Raw genomic sequence first — 25079 nt, 5'->3', positions numbered from 1 at the left:
GACGTTTGTGCTACTAAACTGGTATAATATCGCTTCCTTGTGCACGACTGTTCACAGTGTTCAGTTCATGTCATAGTCCTTGTACAAATAAAAAGTAATCGTTCTTTCACAAAGAAATCGATTAGATATAGGAAGTAGTCGATTGCGATTACGATTACTTTGGATTTTTTTCGGATGTAATCGATTGCGATTTCTTCAAAATGCTGTAATCGTTGTAATTGATTATGATTACTAAACGCAATTACCCCATGTCTGCTACACATATCCATAATTGTATGTATGGATATAGCTATGGATTGAAAATACATAAGAGCTACGTTAGTAAATGAATGAATTTGCTCTGCAATACACCGGCCGCCACCACACGATTCATAGTACACCGTCGGTTTGCGAATTGGTTACCGCATCGCGCATTGGTTCACCGCGATGCGATCGTCATATGGTTAGCTGACAGTGAGTGCGCGGCAAATCCGTCTGTGCCTCATGCACCTGGTCATTGTTGGTATGCGCTGTCGTTGTACGTAAAAAAGCCAAGTTTCACATTCCTGGATGATTTTGAGAGGGTTCTGGTGTTCTGACGTTATTAAGGTTTAGATTTATGAGATCAAAGTGACAATTGCATTCGATTAATACCAGATATCCTAACTTCTGAGATGTTTATGATGAATTTCGCTGTCACAGGTGAGGCGTAGTTCGCCTGCGTCCCATCTGTGCCTCACCTCTCAATTAGCATTAGCACTATATTTTTGAGCAATAAATATGCAAATTTCTTGATTTTTTGTGTTAAAATGTTCAAAAGTTAGTCATTCATGAATATCGATAGAAAATGCCGATATCATTATTCAATTGAACAGTATATTCATAATGAAATGAACCCGAATACTTCCGGCTGACAATCGTCAGGGGTAATCGTCAGCAACTAGTAGAGAATTGGAAAGAACACTGAATATCAACAATCGTATCACAAAATATGACGTCACCAGCATGAAATTTCGTGAATGAGAGAGCGTTCAATGTACTATTTTTAGGTGGTACACGAACTCCTTTTGTTGACAGAGTTTTGGTTGGTGTATTTTGATAAAAGTCGACTCCAAGGCACACAAATGGAATTGTGAACGGCCTCGCCCAACGATTGGAAATCGGTCGTCTCGATAATTATTCGCGCACATCGGATTATCTAACAGATGTTTGCCGATGTTTGCCACAGGCCATTAATTCTGCCATCGGCAAATATCTATTAGATAATCCGATGTGCGCGAATAATTATCGAGACGACCGATTTCCAATCGTTGGGCGAGGCCGTTCACAATTCCATTTGTGTGGACCTTTTTCTCTTGAGCTACACTCTCGTTTCGCCAGACAGCATTGTTGCGTCATGAGCTTCTCTCTCGTTTCGCCAGACAGCATTGTTGCGTCCCAATGCCAATCTCCATATCAATGAAAAATTCGAGGCTGATTGTGGGCGTTCCAAGGCCACGAGCGGGATAAAGTTTATATTTTCGTAATAAGTGCAGAGTCAGCTTTCGATTGATACCCGTTTTACCAAATTTAATGCTCGGCAAGCCGGTCAAAAATGACCGTCAAATTGCCTGTAGCCAAATGGAAATTGTGACGTGATACAATTTCACTGAGCCGTGAGATTTGCTTGTGTCGACACCACGATTTCAAAATGAGTGGTATCCATCCGCTGACATGCCACGAATAACATTTACTGGCCATGTTATAATGTTTGATTTAGGTCGTATTTTTTCATGCAGAAACATTTATCATTACATATAGTCCCTTTCTTTTCCATCCAATCTCGTATAAATTGATATATATTCCACGTGATGTTACTACTTACTGTACTTACATAATCAGACGCTGCTTGTGATGTCACAGTTGTGCGTTGGTTGTTTACTACTAAACTCAGAAAAAGCAGTAACGCGTAACCCTAACCCAGGGGTGGGCAAACTACAGCCCGCGGGCCGCATGCGGCCCGCAACACCGATTTGTGCGGCCCGCGAGAGTCTAAAGAAACTTTTGAAAATATTGTTAAAATGCGTACTAAAAATGGAAATAATGCAAGGACTTGATACCATTTCTTAGTATATTTCACAATGATAATTCAAATACAGTGGTTCTCAAACTGGGAGGCGTAAAAGCATCAGAAGTGAGGCGGAAACCTGAGCTCGACAAAAAATATTTTCGCGCTCCGCGCGATTTACTACCAATTTCATAATTGTTGCTCCGCATCTTTAGTCTGAATTTCATATTTGAAAATTTCTCATCCACGGTCGTAACCTTCCATGCCATATATCTATCCGTTCGATTTGCTAGCATTCTGGCTGCGTTGTGTGATATGACGATAAGGGGGGTGGGGGGGGGGGGGGGCGAACTCTTTTACCATCATAAGGGGGCGGGGCGTGTCTTAAAAAGTTTGAGAACCACTGTTCTAAGGTAAATACATCATATATCATTTTTTATGTTCAATTTCAGGCGCGACACCCCGATCTCAAGGACCCGCAGTTCGAAAGGTTTCAACTGCTAAACATCAAAGAAATCCTAAACGAGATTGACATGATTCGGATCACTAGTGTGATTACAGATTGCCCACTCAAGTTTTAATTATTTCAGTGACGTGCTTATAAAAAACGATTCGCGCGTGCCTTAGGTAGATTCGTTCTCTGTATGCGCAGAATTAGGGTACTTATATTTTATCTACACATAGTGGAAGCGTGTTTGAAACTAACATGGTCATGATTAGAGCCCGACCGATATTGGATTTCTGAGCCGATACCGATAACACCGATATCCAGTACCTCCACCGATAACCTCGATATATTCAGCCGATATTCAAAATGTATGGAATCTAGCTCAAGGCCCATATTTAACACCTCAGAGCATTTATTTCAACAACTTTACAGCCATTGATATGCTTGAACATGAAATAAATGATCTAGGGGCTATAAAAATATATCAAAAGCACCAATCCAGCAGTTGCAGATTACAGTTCACGAAGCACAATTTCTCGGCGCTTTCTCCAAGGAGTGAACTTCTGTGGTCTTTCATAAATGATGTATATAGTACTAAACACAGTGAGCAGTCTTTCACTTGGTACCTAGTGGCACAGCAAGGATTGGAAGTCTTTCTTCATTTCGGTTCCACCGCTCCCTTGCAGGGGATCTTTCCTTCAATGGTTGCGATCTCAGACACCTTGTCCTCTCCTCACCTGGTGACCTGTGGTGTGCCCCAAGGCTCAGTACTTGGACCGGTCCTTTTCACCTTATATGTCAACGACATTTTTGAAACCTCCTCATTGAACACCACACTGTTCGCTGATGATACTCACCTCCTCTCTTCAGCATCTTCGACGGCAGAGCTGGATGCCCTGACTGGTGACCAAACGCCCAAAGTCCATGAGTGGACGGCCCAGAACAACCTCTGCATAAACGCCTCGAAATCGCAATTGCTGACAGTGAATTCAAAAAATAACCTAACCGTTAATATCGCTGGTCAGCCTGTTTCCAACACAGATAATGCCAAATATCTCGGAGTTTTACTGGACTCGAACATGTCCTGGAAGAGTCATATTCAGTCCCTAGAAACTAAATTATCACCGAAGTGCGGCCTGTTCTACAGCCTTAGGCGCTTTATGCCAGCATGGGTTCTTCTGATACTCTTTAAATCCTTAATCCAATCGAAGTTACACTATGGCATCCTCTGTTGGGGGGCTGCCAGAAAAACTGCACTCAAGCCACTGCAAAAACTACAACATAAAGTACTCCGAATCATAGCTAGGGCCCCAACGGGGCCTGGCTGCCCATCCAACAAGTCGCTGCTGAAGAGATTCGGCGTCCTAAACATAGAAGATATGCGAAAACTAGAAATCGCCAAGTTTATGTATCAGTTCCACTGCGGTCGTTGCCCCGAATATTTCAATGACTTCTTTACCTCGGAATCAAAAGCACACAAGTACAACACACGCGCGTCCATGTCGTCCAAATATCATATGATCGACCGAAAAGATCATCGCTCTATCAAATATGCCGGACCTGATGTGTGGAACAGTATCCCACCGGCCATCCGACAGTCGACGAGCATGTCCACATTCAAGTCGAAATACAAGCAATTACTACTAAATAAATACAGTCCATCCTCAAGATTACCGGACCACGACTGACCTATCGATCTCGCTTCCCATGACATGCCGCCCTATTTATTGTCGCTTTCTTTTTTCTATACTATCTTCTTTACTTTCATTCAGTGTGCATGCCTCCTCTTCAGATCGCCTAGGCCAAGGTGGGTGTCAGATTCCATAGACTGCTCCTTGTCGCTTCGACATCTTCCTGTCTTTTCATTGTATCGCATTTTTTGTGGTGTATTGAACTGACAAAATTGCTAATAAACCAATGATGATGATGATGATGGTTTCACCAAATATTGATATTCTTCTGGCAGAGCACCTGGAGCCTTCAGCGCATCATCAACAAATAGCTGAAGAGAAAGTTGAAAACAACTCAAATTGTCCATGTCTGCAACTGCTCCACCCATCCCCCTTGGGCCTTGACCATGACCAGCATTTCAACAATCAATTGATCAATATTTTACGCTCTTTTGTCAGAATTGGCCAATGTCATCATGGAATCAAAAATGTTCGGATCTGTTATTGGCTTTACTCCACCTTTGCTTGATTTCCTTGCCCTCTATGCTCGCATATTTCCTATCATGGTGGCCCCGCAGGTCTCAGCCTTCAGTCAGAGTGTCATACGACTTCATACATTACTAGTATAATTAGCTCTGTTGGTACCGAACCAATAGCACTATCTTCAGAGAAACGTTTCGACGCGACGCTTTTCTCTATCATCACGAGGGCCAGTCCAGCATGATTGAAGTTCTCATTTCTCTTACTGATTGAAATCTTCTGCAGACAACTATCCATCCAGGATCCCGCTGCTCTCTGTCTCTGGTAATCGATTGATTACTGCAGGGGGATTCTCACGAAGTCAGCGGGGCATAACGGTGATTAGTTATCTACAATATTTTTCAGATAGGAACGCCTACTGCCCTCTATGCAGCATGCACTATATGCAGCTTGGGCCATTTATTTTTATAATTTACCACCCTCACGTCTTCTATCGACTTCTCTGACTCCCTGCCACCATGTTGTGACGTCACGAAAAAGGCCGATATTTTTTTACCTTCAATGGCCGATACCGATATTTCTCTCCAAGCGTGATATCGACTCGAAATTATCGGCGAGCCGATAATCGGTCGGGCTCTAGTCATAATGCTGTCAGCATTGTGTGTCCTGGAACTGATCCAAAAGTGGAATTAGTAAATCTATGAACGGATCGCTGCTCACAGATTGAAATTTCAATCCTGTTCTAAGAATCGGGACAACCGACTTTCATCTATAGTTTTGAGAACTTGGTTATTGAGGTCGACCAGCCGATGAAATCTCGCCACTGTTTCTGGCGCGTGTACGATATCATCAAAGCAATTTTTGGATTGTTTTAAACAAGCATATGTATTATCTCCTTGTCCTCAATAGATAATCAAATACCAATATTGCGTTTTGGTTTATAGTCCCAAATTTATATAGTGCGGCCCGCGAATGGATTGAGATATTGAATGCGGCCCGCGAGCTTAAAAGTTTGCCCACCCCTGGGCTATGGTGTACCACATTAGCTACGATTGTCAGTTGTTCCTTTTACCCTAGTATGTACTTTACTGAAATTGGTACTAGGGCCAACAATTAGCGTATGACAGACCCCAGTCTCGCGAACGTGGTTGAATCAGGTCAAATCACCACAAAAATGATATCAATAACATTCAGTTCCACATATAACATTGGCCGCAGCGATTTTCAAGCTAATCAATTTTGCCAATAGCCTGATAAACTCCAGGAACGAGTAGCTGTCAGTAATTCTGCGAAGAAATTCTGATAACTTGACTTTACAGCTAAATTAAGGTAATATTACATATCAAAATGTAAAATTACAAGCTACTCATAGTTATTGGCTGCGACTGGTAATTCGTTGCAAAATTTACAGAGATTTCCCAGGAAATCTACCAGATTTTTTTCAGTGTATACTTCATTTTGTCATTATCTCTTACTAAAGGTCACACGGAAATTCTTCGAGTAGATAAATAATAAGTCATACTTTGCCGTGTTGGTTTGCATTTACATCTTTGTAATAATAATAGCGCGCAAAAATTATCGTAAAAGCTATAAGATTAGCGATGCGCCCAACAAGTTTTCACAAATGTGATATCCTAAAGTCGTCACGCTTTTCATCCGCGCTGAGATACTTTTCATCCGTGCAATTGCGTACCATCCCACAGGCCGAAAAGCACTGTGGTGTGGAGAGAGAATTGTTGCTTTCATGAATGGCATTGTTGTTTGTAACTATACCGTTTACAATGATATTTCATGTGTTTAGTCACGTCCCATCTCCTGTAGAACCTCTTCCCGCAAATCTCGCACTCATATTCCCTGACGCCGACATGGATTTTCAGGTGATGCCTCATCCCAATGCTGCTAGAGAGCACTTTCCCACATATTCCACAGATAATTTGTTCACGATCAGGACCTATTAACGAGTGCGACTTCCTGAGATGCATTTCCAATTTGATTTTGTGACGAAACCCCATGTCACATATGCCGCATCGATGTGGTTTCACGTCGCTGTGGACCTTCACGTGCGAGCGAAGGCCCCTCTTCCAGCGGAAAGCCATGCCGCACAAATCGCACGTGAATTCTTTAATACCTATATGTATTTTCGTGTGCAGCTCTCTATCCGTATTCCGCCTGAATGCTTTTCCGCATACTTCGCAAGCGAAGTTTTTCGTATCAAAATGAATTAACAGGTGAGCCTTCAAATTCCGTTGGAAACGAAATTCTTTGTTGCAAATGCTGCATTGATAGCGTTTGACGGCACGGTGGGTATCCAAATGGGATCTTAAATTATTCTTCGTTCGAAAATCCTGTCCGCATGTATCGCATCGATATTCCTTAACGCCAGAATGAATGGTCATGTGTCTTTTCATGTTATTGATTTCGGTAAACGCGCGTCCGCAGATTTCGCAAGCATATCTTCGTGTATTGAAATGGGTTTTGAGGTGCCATTTCAATTTACCTTTGCGACGAAATGCCATGTCGCATATCTCACATCGAAAATGCTTGAAGTCGCTGTGGATAAGCGAGTGCGATGTTAGACCACCCTTTACACGAAATGCCTTCCCGCATACGTCACATTCGTGTGCCTTGGCGTCTGTTAAGGCATCCGTATTTTCCATGTCGTATATCCTATAATCCGATTTCTTTTTTTAATTTGATAGAAATTATCGGGTGCCTCGCTATGACAGTGTGTTGATCTTTACAGCTTGCTCAATAGCTCAGAGGTATTCCGGCGGGTAAGTTACAAGTATGGATAATAGTGATAATTGAATTATGATTTATTCTGCCAAAAAAGATATGATATTAAAATATATCACTTACGGGGCCTGTAGGATACCTACGATACCGCATTATAAAAAGGAAAGCGAAGCGACGAAACCCTTTTTCCAGTTGTCAAATATCCAGATTGACGACCATAAACAAAAAATTAGTATGCCAAGTCTGAATTATCTTGTATACTTCGGTTTATTAGAAATTTTTATCAGTTTAATACACCGCAAAAATTGCGATACAATGAAAAGATAGGAAGGTGTCCAAACGACTGGGAGCAGTCTTTGAGATCAGACATTTAACTTGGCCTAGGCGAAGTAAAGAGGAGGTGTCCAAACGACTGGGAGCAGTCTTTGAGATCAGACATTTAACTTGGCCTAGGCGAAGTAAAGAGGAGGCATGCACATATGAGAACTAAAAGAGGATAGTATAGAAAACGCAGGTGACAAAAATGGGGTGGTGTGTCACGGAAGGCGAGATCGATGGGTCAGGTCATGGTCCGGTAAGCGTGAGGGCGGTTCGGCAACTCCAGTACGCGTGCCATTTGTGACCCGCGAGGTGATTTTTCATGGCACTCCAAATGTTTTAACGCACAAGACATTTTATAACCATGTTTGTTGCAAAACGTGTAACATGACTTTTCAAAATGGAAAAAATCTCGTGGACGACCCAAAATTAGAGTAGAGTCATTTGGGGCAGATTTAATTGTATTGTAAAAATTATTTCGCGCGTGTCGCGCGATTTCTCTGGACTTCATTTATTGGTTAGAATATGGGAAGCCCGCCAAAATATTTGTATGCCATGCAATTTGATATCCCGGGTATTTTCACCCTAGGACACACACAGCTCGTGCAACACGCGACCATGCAACTCCGTGCTCTGCGTGCGCTTTCAAAATGATTGGCGGATATAACACCTTTAAATAAAATGACCGGATAGTACAGCGCCAGCAGCTTGAACCGCTCGTATCAAATGAGATATTAATATGAATAATGAAATAAAGAAAAGAATGAGTCCCGCGTCGAAATGCGAATTTGAAATCGTGTTTGTCGCACGAAAGGACATAGCCTATCCTTTTAGTTTCGTCTGATACGTGTAAGCGACTTCAATATATCTGGAGCAACGAGAAGTTTCGCCGATTCACCACGATTTTTGGAGCTTTTCAGACAAATTCAGTGTTAGACCAACCTACTTGTGAAATCAAACCGACTTGCATACACAGGAGCATATTTTTATCATCAGGCCATATCATCGTAAAATCTTTGATGGACATATCACTTATTGACTATGGTACCGAACACAGTGTACTTGGATTTAAAAACGATCAAAGCAACCACAGAAGAGCGATCATTACGTGACTAAAACTAAAATGATGCAAAAATTACGTACATTAAGCGACAGTTCTTACGCGGTAGCGACCAAACTTTACACCCTTCGCGACCAGCACTGCAAGAATCAATGGCGTAACCAATGCCGTTGCCCGCTGCCGATAAGCGGTTGCTGGGTTTCCTTGCTTGAAACGCTAAATATTACAAAATTACAAATGTTTGGCACGCCAGCTAGTAATATTTTGACATTTTTTGACATTTTGGCAAACTGAATACGAAAGGTTGCCGACCCCTGACGTATATAATAGGTCACTATCCCGATACCGTCAATTTCTGGCTTATAGTGGCATGGGAGCATAGCGCCACAACATAAAGAGTTGGTATTTACCAACTGCCTAACGGTGGCCTATAACTCACGCCATAAGCCGATCAAAACGAACGCTAAACATATCTCCAGTCTCCACTTCTTCATTCAGTCTCCACTGCAATCGAACACAGTCGTTACTGTACTATTAGCTAACTACGACATGATTGCATAACAATTTAATCACCGCGGCAACACAGCTCAAAATGTTTGCCTCGAAATTCGAGTCGTCTGCGGTACACAGGGAAGCGCATTCGCAAATGCACATTGCACACCGGTAGCTAAGTAATGAATTTCATGTCTTCAAGATGGGATTCGTCTGGTCGAAGTCGAAAAAAAAATCGCCGATGTCTGTTTCGCGAGAGTCTGCCTCCTCGATCTTGCAATTAAGTAGTAGATTCATATTGTATTGAACGCATTGAACTAGTTGATGACCTTTGACGATTACCCCTGACGAGAGTCAGCCGAAAATATTCGGGTTCATTTCACTTTGAATATACTATTCAATTGTGTATTGAAGTTCTGTACCTCCAAGAAGCTCTTTTTCCCTTGTGAATTGCAGGTCTGCAGGATGAATCCAGTTGAAGCGAATGAGGAGCTGATCACATTCAAACTTCTTCAACATGACTAATGTATCATCCATACTAGTCTATACATATCGGCGGTACAACAATGATCTGACAGACTCACGCTGGGAGAGAATCTCGTCCTCATGATATCCACAAAAGATTAGAATTAAATAGTATATTCATATTGAAATGAACCCGAATATTTTCGGCTGACACTCGTCAGGGGTAATCGTCAGCAACTAGTAGAGAATTCGTGTATCACCTAAAAATAGTACATTGAACGCTCTCTCATTCGAAATTTCATGCTGGTGACGTCATATTTTGTGATACGATTGTTGATATACAATGTTCTTTCCAATTCTCTACTAGTTGCTGACGATTACCCCTGACGAGTGTCAGCCGAAAATATTCGGGTTCATTTCAATATGAATATACTATTTAATTGTATATTGAAGTTCTGTACCTCCAAGAAGCTCTACAAAAGATTAGCCGAAATAGGTCCTTAGCGGTAACTTTTTCCGTCGAGTTTAGTTTTAACGACACCGTGTATGGGAAAATTGACGGCGTTGCAATGAACGCTCTGAATATGTATTGTTGCAAAACTATCATCCACACAAACCCGAAATTCGGCACAAAATGAAAATGTAGGGAGAGAGTGAACAATTTTGCATTCAAATTTCCGACATGTACGCTGCCAGTTTACCAGTCACCGCGACAAATCCGTCTGTGCCTCATGCACCTGGTTATTGTTGGTATGTGCTGTCGTTGTACGTATAAAGCCAAATCTCACATTCATGGGTGATTTGGAGAGGGTTCTGGTGTTCTGACGATAATAAGATTTAGATTTTCGGAATCAGAGTAACAATTGCATTCGTTTAGTGCCAGACTGCCAGTTATTCTAACTTCTGAGATGTTTATGGTGAATTTCGCTGTCACAGGTGACGCGTGGCCCGCCTGTGTCCCATCTGTGCCTCATCTCTCAATTAGCACTATGTTTGTATGTTCTATGTACTATGTTCTAGCAATAAATATGCAAATTTCTTGATTTTTTTGTGTTAAAATGTTCAAAAGGTAGTCATTCATGGATGTCAATAGAAAATGCCAAGATAATTAGTGCTGTTATAATCATTGACGGTTTCACAATTTTCTATTACTCACCCTGGCGACAGGTGAGGCACTGCTTCATTTGCCTCCCTGGACGCACGTGACTGATTAAAACCCTGGTTATTGTCCCTAAAAGTTATTTGGTCAACCCAGATTATTGTTGTTTCCTTACTTTCTTATCACGGAGGAAGCCTTAAAATCTCAATCGGCAATACCACAATATCCTAAACTTGTAAGTTGTAACACAAAGACAAACGCATGTCTGGTAAATTGGACCGACATTGCCGTGAAATAATGATCGAGACGTAGAATTGTCCTTAGCGCTGTCGAATATATGTGCTAAACAATACAAAATCGCCTATAATGGGGTGTAACTGGCATTCACGTCCTTATATTTCCATGAGAGGCAAATACATTCGAACATTCCAAGTAGTACATTATGGTATAAAATGGTTAAAGTCATAATGAGCTACACTGGAATAGGCTTGCTCAGCTAATCGATTTCGCTCAGCCCTATATATACTACAAACGTAATAATTATCAAGAAACCGACCATTACCTCTCGATTTCTTACAGGATAAGCAGTGATGCCAAAAAACAACCGTTATTTCACAAATTCTGACAAAATTCACCCATTTATGCGATGTCGTCTCTTAATTGATAATCCTGTTTCGCCGTACTCCTTCTCCCTCGCTTGCCATCACGAATGTATATATCCTCAATGTAAATTTGAGCGTATTCCACCCTCATTAACATGCAACAAGTCGGTAACCTCTCGGATCAATACGTTTCTGATAAACATCGCAATCTCTCTGTGTTCCTTTTGAGATACGTTTATACGGTAACCTACTCTGCAACATCAGTTTAACTTACCACAGCGGGAGTGTTCATCAGTGAATAATACAACGAGCGAACCAGCGCCGTCTCGTACTCGCAATGGGCGAATACAGCACATCAAAACAAAAATCTACATTCACTCATTCGGTAACTCTGAGAATTAGGCTAATCCAATTAGTCCCGGTTACTGTCAGCAAGGGATATGGTTTGCTATCGACGTTGCAAAATATTCCAATCGTATACTATATAGTAACATTGAACATTAATACAAACACTCAAAAGGACATGTGACATGCACTGTATACATTAGTAAACGTTTTCTGTAGCATATAATCATTTCGTTCAGTAAATTCAACCAGATTATCGCGATATGTGTAGAAGTTAGGAATGGTGTGAATATTCACGTTCGCGTTCGGTAGCCGACGATGAGTGTGTTTGTATTTCGCTCCGTTTTTCTCATAATGTCGCTTCAATATATATCTCTAATCACGAAGACCTGCTCACTACAAACTTAATTGACGGGTTTCCCACTTACTCACGCAAACAAATATTCAGTGCTTCAAATTTTCTTTAATAGTCCGCCTTCAGCATCCACCTCTATTTTGAAAATGCCTGTTCATCGTTTTTGGGCGACCGTTACTCATTGACTATATCGATTGAAAACGTATGATATGACTGGCAATTTCATTTATAGCACAGACCGAATAATTCGCAAAGTAACGATGGCAAGAAACAAGTTTTGAACTATCTGGAAACCGTGACTTTTGACTCTTATTGTTACTGCATACTTTTCTACATTTGTATTAATTCGAATCTGGATCAGTGGTTCTCAACCGTATGTCCGCGAAACCTCCAAATTTGCAAAATGGTTGATAAACGAATTTGTAATTTTTTTTTAAATTAGAGAAATCACGAGGAAGTTTCGCTTCATAACTGCAAACACGTCCGAACTCACATAAACGGAATGCCCGTCTGAGATGAAATATTCTACTGCGCAAACTCATTTTAATTGCCAAATGGCCGATAGCTTACTAATACAAACATATCGCTGTTTAGAAATGTTGTATTGGGTTTTGTAAAAAATTGATTGCAAAAGCTATTTTGTCATGTGATATACATAACCACTATCCCAGAATATCTTCAAGATGAGCTACTTGATAGAAATGGCTAGACTGGACGAAAAATCTGCTTCCTAGCTTTGGTACCAGATATTGTTTTGTGGTATTCATGGCGTTTTTGTCGACTACTATGGTCATTTACACCAGGCCGATATTTTTCATTTTTATTCCGTTACTGCCGACTTGCAGCACGGCCCACATCTACAGGTTTTTTGTAAGACACCGCTTACGCGGATGAGAAGGCGAGAGGGGCCTAGCTAAACCTCCGACACTTAGGTAGGAATGCGGAAGCCGACTCGAACCCGCAACCCATTGGTGATGCAGCCGCGGATTATACCACTACGCTATCACGCCACTTTGGTACCAAATATGTTGCGATCATACTCAAAGGTGTCGTCGGAAGCGTTACGCGGTATTGTTATATTATTACACCTTTGTTTGTGGAAATGGATTTTCGGCACTCATTCATATCAAATGAACGGCGCGGATTTTCAAGACACGACCGCGCATATCAAGAAATACAACTACAGAATTCGCTTTGAAATGATTAAAGTATTCCAAATTATTACAGAAACAATATGGCATAATTTTCGAGAAACGTCGTTTTATCGCTGTTTATCACTTGTCTACAGTTGATATATGCACAAGACAGATGACGGTTTCACGAATCTCAGCTACACTTAGGGGGGGGGGGGTTCGCAAAGCTCCGTGGCGGTGCAAAAGGGGCCCGCGAAGACGAAAAGGTTGAGAACCACTGATCTAGGTTATACGACCTTCAGTCACATATGAACAAGCAGGCTTGAAAGTAAACGCATTTCCGGCTCAGTTTATACAGGCTGTTTTTTTTAGTTTACTCATTAGTGTTCAAAAGTAGGTTTTATATTCTGAATTCCTGGCTACTTTTCACGGGCAGTCAGTATCGTGTCGCGGGCCGCACTTTGCCCATGTCTGTTGTACACTGTAAACCTTTCTTCATATGCTACAATTTGTCGCGTCATTATAACATAATTGGTTGATGATATTATTTGCATTTCACTCTCTACAAGCGCCATGAAAAGAAATTCAGCACTAAACGAACATGCACCTTGCCAATTTCAAAATATTGATTTGCTTTGTTATAAAAGTTTGCTCGAAATCAGACATGGGGTAATCGCGATTTGTAATCGCAATCGATTACCACGATTACAGTATTTTCAAGTAATCGTAATCGCAATCGATTACATTCGAAAAAGATCCGAAGTAATCGTAATCGTATTCGACTACTACACATATCTGATCGATTTCTTTGTGAAAGAACGATTTCTTCTTAATCGTACAAAGACTATGACATAAGCTGAACATTCGTGAACAAGGAAGAGATATTACCAGATTTATTGATATAATAGCACAAGCGTCTGATGTTGAAACGCCGCTGCTCATTATTACGTCAGTAGTATTAGCTTTACTCGTCATTGTGTAAGAAATATCCACACATGTTAAATAGATATTCGATGTACTTGTACTGCGATTGTATGGACGCCTGCCATGCTGTATATCAGACTATCAACACACTCGAAACGCCACTACCTCGCAGCAGGATAATAATCACCACTCACCACAGTTTCAAATAGTAACTTACGTATTGATGCCTGGTTAAGCTTAGTTAAACGCGGCTTAGCCGTTGTTGCTTGGCGGTCAGTAGGCCTATGTACGACACGTACTCTACCGTACCGTACATACACCGGATTAAGATTTGAAATTTTGTACTCGTCAAATGAAAGAAAAACTACGATTTCCACAATTAAGCATTAAAAACCAACAGCTGCTGACATATATCATAACCGAGCCGTTGTTTGCCGTTTCTCGTAACGGCAGCTTGCACTATCTGCATTAAATGGAATGCAGAATTTTATGTTCACTTTGGCCTTTTCTCATATGACTCTACCTGAAACGGGTGCCAATCATTATTTCGCAATTCAATACTCAAAATTTGGACCTGCCGTCATAGACATCCGCTTGTATACACCATGTTGGCTTGTGTTGTAGCTAGAATCAAGACCAAAACAGCAATTCGTCCCTCACTCGGCTCCATAGGGCGGTCAATTTTCAGGTTGGTGACTAAATCTAGTCAGAATATTGGTAATTGCAATATATTACTAGTAATTTGTAATCCTCTCTCAACCTGCGATGGTCAGATTAACCGGTAGAGCTGGGGCACTGTACTTCATAATTATTACATATGATATGCTGTTATGATTGCTTTATTGCGGGGGTGTCAAACATACGGCCCGCGGACCGCATCCGGCCCGCCAGACGATTTCATCCGGCCCGCGAAGCCATTCTGAGTAGACTGCAAAATGCTTGTACTATCCAGCACATTTCTACAAAAGAAATTTTTTGGTAGGAAATACTTCCTTCAAACAATCCTACAAAGCAGAAAATGCATAGGATGCTCATAGGTAGCATATAAACACCCGACAATGGTATTGTAGTTTCACCCTACTCACCATTAGGAACAAGGCGGCATTGTCACCCAATTCCTAGCAGGCAAGAATCGAACGATGAATTTCTATTTTTATGGAAGAAATCACCGAAGTGTAGTTATTCACAGAGCGCTGGTTAAATGATGAACAAAAATATTTCAAATGTCCGTGATCGCAGTGTTGCATCATTTCTCATGAAAAGTTTCCGACCTCCAGAGAGACCCGTATCCAGATTGCGTGATAGCCTTATGAACCAAATTCCAACGTCCGCTTTTACTGATAATATCTCTTGTAGTCTTCACAACGCATACTCAAGGCTAACTGCAGTTTACGACTGCACTAAAGGAAGCATTGAAATATGCCAATCACAATTTAAATCACCGTCAGTCACCGTTTTAATGGTTTGTAACTGATACAACCGGTCAATCATCTGAAGGTTTGAATCCCGCCCGCGACTCATCATCATTGGTTTATTAGCAATTTTATCAGTTCAATACACCACAAAAATGCGATACAATGAAAAGACAGGAAGATGTCGAAGCGACAAGGAGTAGTCTATGGAATCTGACACCCACCTTGGCCTAGGCGATGTAAAGAGGAGGCATGCACACTGAATGAAAGTAAAGAAGATAGTATAGAAAAAGAATGCGACAAGAAATAGGGCGGCAAGTCATGGGAAGCGAGATCGATAGGTCAGTCGTGGTCCGGTTGAGTTTGAGACCCCTGCTGTATTGTATGTCGTTGATTCGTGACCTCCCGTCTGTTATAAAATCAAAATATATATCGTAGTCACCGAAACGTAGCAGACCAAAACTTTCGTGAGTCACGCACACAAATTGTCATGTCTTCATTCCTCTGTGGGTGCCCGCGGTGGTAGGCCCTATTTGTATTTTGGGGCTCGGATTCGAAAGACAGGACTATTCGTCACGCACATCCAGAGCGGCTATTGATAATGGACAAACACCCAACGTTTCGGCATAGGCCCTTCTTTGGTAGCACACTTTGCGTAGTCGCACGTTGGCCGAAGCTGCATGTTTTTCGGTGGTTCGTGGCGCGATGATGACCGGCACCGAAATGCTTATTCCTATTAATTAAGCATGCTTCTTTCTTGAGGGAGAGCCGCATGAATTTCAAAATAAATTCATCTAGAGACATTGAATCGCGAAGCCCGAAGAAAATTTTCAAGTTAATTAAATCTCTCGAAAATACCCTATAATTTATGTTGATTTACGAAATACTTTCGATTCCCCTTCGAGCTCGCTCCGCACCCTATTGGGGAGTTTGGGTTCCGCTTGTTACGGACCTTGCAAGACTGCAGATCGGTGGATGCGATAAATCATCCCCTATAAAGTTGGACATCGGGTACATTATGACGTAACAAGCAAATGACATATTATCTATGAAGAAATTGTAATCTCATTAGGTCCCTTCATCGCAATACTTATATTGTCTTCCAATATATCTTGTAACATTAGTTCTAAAAGAAGCAAAATGAATGTTCGCGTGAGTAATCGTGATTACTTTTCCAATGTAATCGTAATCGTAATCGACTACTTCCTGATTTCACTGTAATCGTAATCGCAATCGATTACATTCATGAAGTAATCACCTCATGTCTGCTCGAAATATTCAGCTTTGGATGGAAAATACATAACATACAACACTGTCGATTTCCGAAATCGATAGCGCGTTTCACTGTACTGCGATTGTCCGATTGTTAGCGAATAGGAAGTGAGGCAGATTCCATTCTGCCTCAGCTGGCTATTGTTTCTCTGTGCTGTCATTGTTCGCAATAAGGCAGAATTTTGCATTCCATGACGATTTTTAGGGAGATCCCGTGCTTTAAGATGGTTACTATTCGGATTTTCCGAATCGGTACTAGAATAGCATTTGATAGATACCAGTTATTACGAATTCTGAGCTGTTTATGATGAATTGCATTGTCGCAGATGAGGCACTTTTTTGCGTTAGATTCCATTATTTTCCTCTCGATGCAGCAGTTGATGACGTGCTCGGTGTGACCGTTGTAAAGTAAGATTCTGCAAATGTTGTCAAGCTCTCAGTATGTTAAGAAAACATATCATCAACGCTCTGTGCACGAGGGTGCCTGTGAGATTGATTTTCCCGCGTCTGGGACTAAATTAATTTCAACGAAGGCCTTGGTCTGTGAATATTGGTTTTCTGAAGATAGATGTTTCAAATTTGTTCATATCACGCTTTTCGACCAAACATAAGTCACTGCATTCTTTTTCAATTGTGAATCGCTGGGCGGCAAACGAGGAGTTAATTACATTCCGACTTATTCTTGAATATGACAAATGTATCATTTACATATCGGCGGTACAATAATGATTTGACAGACTCACGCTGGGAGAGAATCTCGACCTCATGATGTCCCATACAATTTCAGCCAAAATACGTCCTTATAGAGACAAACTGTTCCGTTAAATTTAGTTTTACCGATGTCATGTAAGGGCAAATCGCAATGCAATGAAACGCCTGCACGTCTGTTTTGCAAAAACCTCATCCGCACAAACTAACCAGAAATAATAGCACATAATGAAAATGTTGTTGCAGATTAGCACTGGCAATTTCATACTCCACAAATCTTCCCGCATAACGCCGTTAAGAAGACAATTCCCTGCCTCGTTTTGATGCCAACTAGTGCACTAAAGTCCTTTTCGACCAACTAAGCTGTCGGCTGTTGTACAACCCCTAATGCTTGGATGATCAGACCTTCACATCAAATTTATAAAAAATACTTTTGATCACGTATAGTAATATGCTCAAGTCTGACGAACAATTTATTAACTCGAAGAATTTTCGTCTTCATCATGTTAGATTATTATGTATTTCATAATTTCAAAACACCACAAGACTGCGATACAATGAAAACATAGCAAGGTGTTGAAGCGGCTTGGAGTATGGAGTATAGTCTTTGAAATCAGACACCCATCCAGACCTAGTCGATGTAAAGAGGAGGTATGTACATTATTGTATATGTACGTACACTGAATGAAAAGTAAAAGAAGTTAATATAAATGGACAAGCGACAAAATGAGGTGGAATATGGGACGGAAAGCGAGATTAAAATGACGGCACAATAAGAAGCATATAAACACAGATTCAAATGAATAACAATTTGAAACAGATGACGTATAATCTATTGTGCCATTTTCTATCGATAAGAAACACACGAAAATACTTCAAGTTGATAAATTATACGTCATAATTTGCCGTATTGGTTTTCATTTGAATATTTGTATTAATAATAGCGCGTAAAATGTATTAATCTGGCTAGTGCGAGGCAAAATTATCGTAAAAGCTGTACGATTAGTCCCGCAAGTTTTTACAAATGTGATATTCTAAAAAGTATATTAATATTTTCCACGTCGATAAATGTAAAGCATGTGCACAATTTTCGACCGCTCTCGTTCACGCCATGCTTGTCATCCGCGTTGATATACTTCTCATCCGCGCATTTGCGTACAATCTCACAGGATGAAAAGCACTGTGGTATGTAGAGAGAATTGTTGCTTTCATTGATAGCATTGTTTTTTGTTACCATTTAAAGTGAAATTTCATATGTGTAGTCACGTTCGATCTCCTGTTGAATCTCTTCCCGCAAATCTCGCACTCATGTTCTTTGACGCCGGCATGAATTTTCAGGTGACGCCTCATCCTATTGATGCTAGAAAGCGCTTTCCCACAGATTTCGCAGATCATTTGTTCACGATCAGGACTTAACGAATGCGACTTCGTGAGATGCGTTTCCAAAGTGCGTTTATGACGAAACCCCATGGGGCATATACCGCATCGATGTGGTTTCACGTCGCTGTGGACCTTCACGTGCGAATAAAGGCCGCTCTTCCAGCGGAACACCATGCCGCACACATCGCAAGTGAATTCTTTAATATCCGTATGTATTTTCATGTGTCGTTCTCTTGCCGATTTCCGCCAGAATGCTATTCCGCATATATCACAAATAAAGTTTTTAATATCAGAATGAATTACCAGGTGAGTCCTTAAATTCTGTTTGCTACGAAATTCTTTGTTGCATATGATGCATTGATATCGTTTGGAGGGACGGTGTATATCCAAATGAGATTTTAAAATATTCTTCTTGTGAAACTCCCGTCCGCATGTATCGCATCGATATCCGTTAACGCCAGAATGAATGCTCATGTGTGATTTCATGTTAGCATTTCCAGTAAACGCCCGTCTGCAGATTTTGCAAGCATATCTTTGTATATCGAAATGGATTTTGAGGTGCCGTTTTAATTGACTTTTGCGACTAAATTCCATGTCGCATATCTCACATCGAAACTTCTTGAAGTCGCTGTGGACAAGCGCGTGCGATGTTAAACTCCCCTTTTCACGAAATGCCTTACCGCATATATTGCAGGCGTGTGCTTTTGCGTCTGTTACCGCCTCAGTGTTTTCCATGTCGCATTTACTAATCCGATTCCTTCTCCAAATTTGATAGAAATTACCAGGTGTACAGTGTGTCGATCTTTACAACTCGCTCAATAGCTCAGAGGTATTCCGGCGGGTAATATACGAGTATGGACTTCGACAACGACAATTGAATAATGACTTACACTGTCAAACAAGATATGATATTAAAATATATCACTTACGGGGCCTACGATAACTACGATACCGAATCATAAAATGAAAAGCGATGCGACGAAACCCCTTTTCCAGTTGTCAAATATCCAGACTTACGGCCATAAACAAAACATCTGTTGACCATTATTATGTTAAGTCAAGTCTGAATTACCAAGTATATTAGTATACAATTGGTCACAATCCGATATCACCATGGATTCTTAGTTCATAGTGGCGTGCTAGCATTGCGCCACGGCATAAAGAGTGATTATTTACCAACTGCATAACAGTAGCCTTAAACCTCCTGCAATAAGCTGGTCAAAACGGAAGCTCAACATGTCTCTATCCTGCACAACAATCGAGAGAGCCTTGTGAGATTTTGGGAAACATGAGGCAGTAAGGAATTTAAGATGTACATTTTAGCGCTAAATCAACAATTGTGGACAGCAGTAAACGTGGGAATTGGAATCTATTATTTTTCTTCACTAACACAGTTTTCACAGTTAAGCAAGCGGCTTCCAACTTGCGCAAAGGGAGCCATGCTTCAATTGTTGTACTGGCGGTTATGCATGGTTCAATCAATTCCTCCGAACCGGGATAGTAGCTTGCGAGACGGATAACATTGTTATCTAGAATAATTTGGCTAATACTCTTAATTCGCATATTCTTCGGCGATTACATACATTAAGTTGCGCAACAAGCCTAGATTTAAACAGCAGTGCGAGTAATCTACCTTATAAACCGGAATGCGGCTGGATATCTTAGAATTTGAATTCGTAATTGGGAACGTCACTCCCAATGCGTTTTCGTGCTGATGATCTGGAACAAAATGCATTGTCATACAGTACAGACGTCACCATGTCTGCTTTCACTCTGATTAATCAACGCGTTCTGCAATCCAGGATTACAACTTTACAAGTAGTGCAATATTATATATAGAGAATTGACTATGAATCGGAAATTGACAGCAACTACGTTTTGTGCAAACTTCGTATCGAACTAGACGGATTAGATCTGTTCGATAGGACTTGAACCGCAGTATTCGGCTGTTAGAAAAATCGATTATATTACAACAGGTTGATGGATTATTAGAGATATCCATGCCAGCGAAGCGACGGAATTCATTATCGTACCAGAGTTTCCTTAGTGGCTCTTAATCATATTATGCTCTTTTGAGATTCGAATCACGGCAGGTTGTTACAGATTTGTGCGCCAGTGAAGCGAAATTATTCATTTTTATGCCGTAGTTGGTATCATCATCACACGAATGCGGAGTGTTCGAGACAATCAACTGATACTGCTAAGCTACTTTAAAACCAACCCTATCGGTCAATCACATGCTTTACGACTAAAATTCATGACAGGTATTGGTCAGCTAAGAGAGGTGGACGGCGAAATGGCATAACAATCAGGACCCAATGTATTAGCAAAATACATTCCTTCGACGCGAGGAAATAATTTATCGCTGTTGGCGAGTTCGTATTTAGGAGAATGAAAGTTTCGAATGGTACTTCGTACTAGATATGAACGCATTATGACAAAAAAAGTCCTTGAAGGTGGTCAAACCTACCAATCGTTCTGAAGCAATCTCAAGAACACAATCACTGTGCTACGTTTGGCATAGTGGAGGCGAAAGAAATGGTTCGAACTTCGAAGGTATGATGTTATTTCAATATCGTTTTATGATAAATGTATTCACGTCCAGCCAGACCAGTGGTCATTGAAAGTCCTTGAAGGGGATCAGACCCACCAATCGTTCTGAAGCAATCTCAGGAACACAATCACTGTGCTACGTTTGGCATATATATATATCGACTTTTCAATTAGAGTAAAATGAAAAAGGCAAAAGAAAACAGGAAACAAAAAAAACATCAAGATAATCAGATTTAGGCTCGTATTAAGCGTCTCCAACGTAGGCGGTCGTGGGCGTCTTCAAGCGACAGCCCGCGTTGCGCTAGGTCAGTCTCCATTGTCGAGCGCCATGTTTTCCGATTCCAGCCACCTCTGCACCATGGCTCGCCTCTACTATACGTTTGGCATAGTAGAGGCGAAAGAAATGGTTCAAAGGTATGATGTTATTTCAATATCGTTTCATGAGAAATGTATTCACGTCTAGCCAGACCAGTGGTCATTGAACGTCCTTGAAGGGGATCAGACCCACCAATCGTTCTGAAGCAATCTCAGGAACACAATCACTGTGCTACGTTTGGCATAGTGGAGGCGAAAGAAATGGGTCGAAGTTATGATGTTATTTCAATATCGTTTTATGAGAAATGTATTCACGTCTAGCGGGACCAGTGGTTCTCAAACTGGGGTCCGCGAAACAATTTTTCAAGACCGCGAAACACGTTCTAAAAAATTCACCAATAATATTGAGTTTGTTGTTTGCTATTTCGGCTCGTTCGTGAATCGCGCAATACCGTTTGTGAACCGAATGCCTAAAGAGTAGTTAGTGATCAACCGCTTTCGGCGGTTGAATTTGAATTTGAAATGGTTGAATGTTATTCACACAACTAGTCGCTGGAATTAAATATCATTGTAAGATGGTATAGCATTTTTGGTGAGTTGAGATGTCTAAAACTATGGGGTAGAATCAAAGACTACTCTAGCGATGTTCATATTGTTATTATTGTACCTTCACGACCTTGTTGTCTATCTTAACCACCTAAATCTTCATAATTACCATTCGTCAGATTAGATTATGCATGCGATGCGTTTATATACCAACAACACAAATCGATTCGCACAATCAGTCATCAATAGCGGCGCCGAAATTTGTTTGCGATTCGCTTTCGCCGCTTTGTGAGCAAGTCATTATTCACATACCAGTACTGAATTGAATAAACTAATCCATCCAGCTCCATATTTTAATATATAACTTAACTGACATATGGTTATGCGTGTAGAGACGTAATTACGAACTGGCATTTGTACGCCAGATTTAACCCGATTAATCTCCTACAATTTAAAACATTGCCTGATTGCAAAAAAGCACTCCTTTCTCCATTTTGATTCACCTCTGAAGATTAATGACACTTTTGCAAATTCTCCATGACTAACGTGTTGTCATTACCACATTATATCGAACATTGATAGTACGGATTTGCGTCGTGAATATAAGAAGTATTGCTCTCATTACTGTTTCTGCCTTAGGTATCACGAATGATCAACAAGGCAGTAATAGGCGGCCACTGTTCCCACCCAGCATTTGGAATGTGCGACAACGTACCATCGATAGCATGCACCGAACCAACAATTCTTTTGAAGGATGGCATCACGGCTTTCGCGTTCTAGTTGGGGGATGTCACGTAATCATTTGGAAATTTCTAGAGTGTATTAAGTAAGTAGAAACAATGGAAGATTGTATATGTGTACTCGGTTTCAACTTGAATATATATATATATGTATGAAGGATGGATGTCCTGCAAAATCGAGCGCAGCCATTACAAACTTCCACAGACCAGGCAACGCCTAAAAGAAAGAAAAAATACGTCAACATTAGCGGCAAATTGAAATGGCTTTGTGATGAAACGTGGTTATGGTCAACCGACATGACTACAAATTTTCTGCCAAGTGTGGCATACAATTTAAGTGAATAAATAGATAAGAGCTATCACTTTCATGTAGTGCTAAGTGCACGTTTCGGCGCATTGATTCAGGATGGGGTACATACGGGTATAGGTGCGGTTAGTATACGCAAATTCGATCCGGCAATCTTGGACAGACACCAGACTTCTACTGGATCTTCAAAATGCGCAACTTAAATCAAACTCAGAACTAGAACTAACAGGGACACTGTAAAACACACAACTACATACCGTAACTAAAACAAAACTAACTGATAGCTGATAATATTGAATTACTGAATTGCGAATTAGCTAGACTTGTTGGAGACAGAAATCGGCATTTTCAATGTTTGATATGGATGCGGTTCCAACCCTCAAGCTACGGCTCCGTCAGTTGTGATGACTCTGAGCTATAGCAATGTCTGCAAAACATCACCGATATCACGATTCACGCCAAACGTTTTCAAGTTCTTCAACAACTACATTATTTATAAAATCCAACACTAGAGTTAGAATTACTCTCTTCAAAATGTGCATATCAAACTAGAACTAGAATTAGATATCCCTGTGTTTTGACCTCATAAATACCTCTCTCATCTACCGGAAGAATATTGATTAATAAAAATTTATCAAAAACTTGCGGCAATATTGATAAATTAGAAGCGAATAAATTGTACGATTATTGTCAAAGTTGTGATGACTCGAGTCGAGTTTCATGACTGTGAGGCTCTGACCCCTTTTGAGTGAGATTTACAAATCTATGAAACCGTTCTCAGCATCACACTTTCATTTGGCTGCCGTGGAGTTGATTTTTATCAAAATACGCTAACCAAGCTAGTGCCTACAGAAGGAGTTCGTGTACCATCTACAAATAGTACATTGAGCTTAAGCGCGCTCTCTCTGCCCCGATTATTCGAAATTTCATGCCGGTCACGTCATATTTTGTGATACGATTGTTGATACATAATGTTCTTTCCCATTCTCTACTAGTTGCTAACGATTACCACCGACGAGTGTCTGTCGATAATATTCGGGTTCATTGCAATATGAATACACAGTTCATAATCCAAAATGGTAGCCGATTCCGTTGGCGACATTTTTCTTATCACATTAGAACTCTTCACACGCAGGCTACGTTATCCTAACTTCTGAGATGTTTATGATGAATTTCCCTGTCACATGTGACGCGTGGCCCGCCTGTGTCCCATCTGTGCCTCATCTCTCAATTAGCACTATATTTTTAAGCAATAAATATGCAAATTCCTTGATTTTTTGTGTCAAAATGTTCAAAAGGTGGTCATTCATGAATATCGATAGAAAATGCCAATATAATTAGTACTGTTATAATCATTGAAGGTTTCACAATTTTCTATTACTCACCCTGTCGACAGGTGAGGCACTGCTTCATTTGCCTCCCTGGACGCACGTGACTGATTAAAACCCTGGTTATTGTCCCTAAAAGTTATTTAGTCAACCCAGATTATTGTTGTTTCCTTACTTTCTTATCACGGAGGAAGCCTTAAATTCTTTATCGGCAATACCACAATATCCTAAACTTGTAAGTTGTAACACAAAGACAAACGCATGTCAGGTAAGTGGGGCCGACATTGCCGTGAAATAGTGATCGATGCGTAGAATTGTCCTAAGCGCTGTCGAATATTTGTGATAAACAATACAAAATCGCCTAT

The 25079-nt window shown here is 40.8% G+C and overlaps 1 long non-coding RNA gene across 1 annotated transcript; it reads left to right on the top strand.

The window, feature by feature from the left end:
* The first annotated feature begins 22848 nt into the window (after positions 1 to 22848).
* Positions 22849 to 23441, top strand: LOC145435341 (uncharacterized). The gene is made up of 2 exons (XR_013913819.1): positions 22849 to 23165; positions 23238 to 23441. It is a non-coding gene; the product is annotated as an uncharacterized LOC145435341 (long non-coding RNA).
* Positions 23442 to 25079: the final 1638 nt, after the last annotated feature.

The sequence above is a fragment of the Botryllus schlosseri genome, chromosome 3 (genome assembly GCF_051294905.1).
Source record: "Botryllus schlosseri isolate E-star chromosome 3, Bs_hap1, whole genome shotgun sequence".
Classification (NCBI taxonomy): Eukaryota; Metazoa; Chordata; class Ascidiacea; order Stolidobranchia; family Styelidae; genus Botryllus; species Botryllus schlosseri.
The sequence above is the reverse complement of the archived record's forward strand: the minus strand, read 5'-3'. Positions and strand labels throughout refer to the sequence as shown.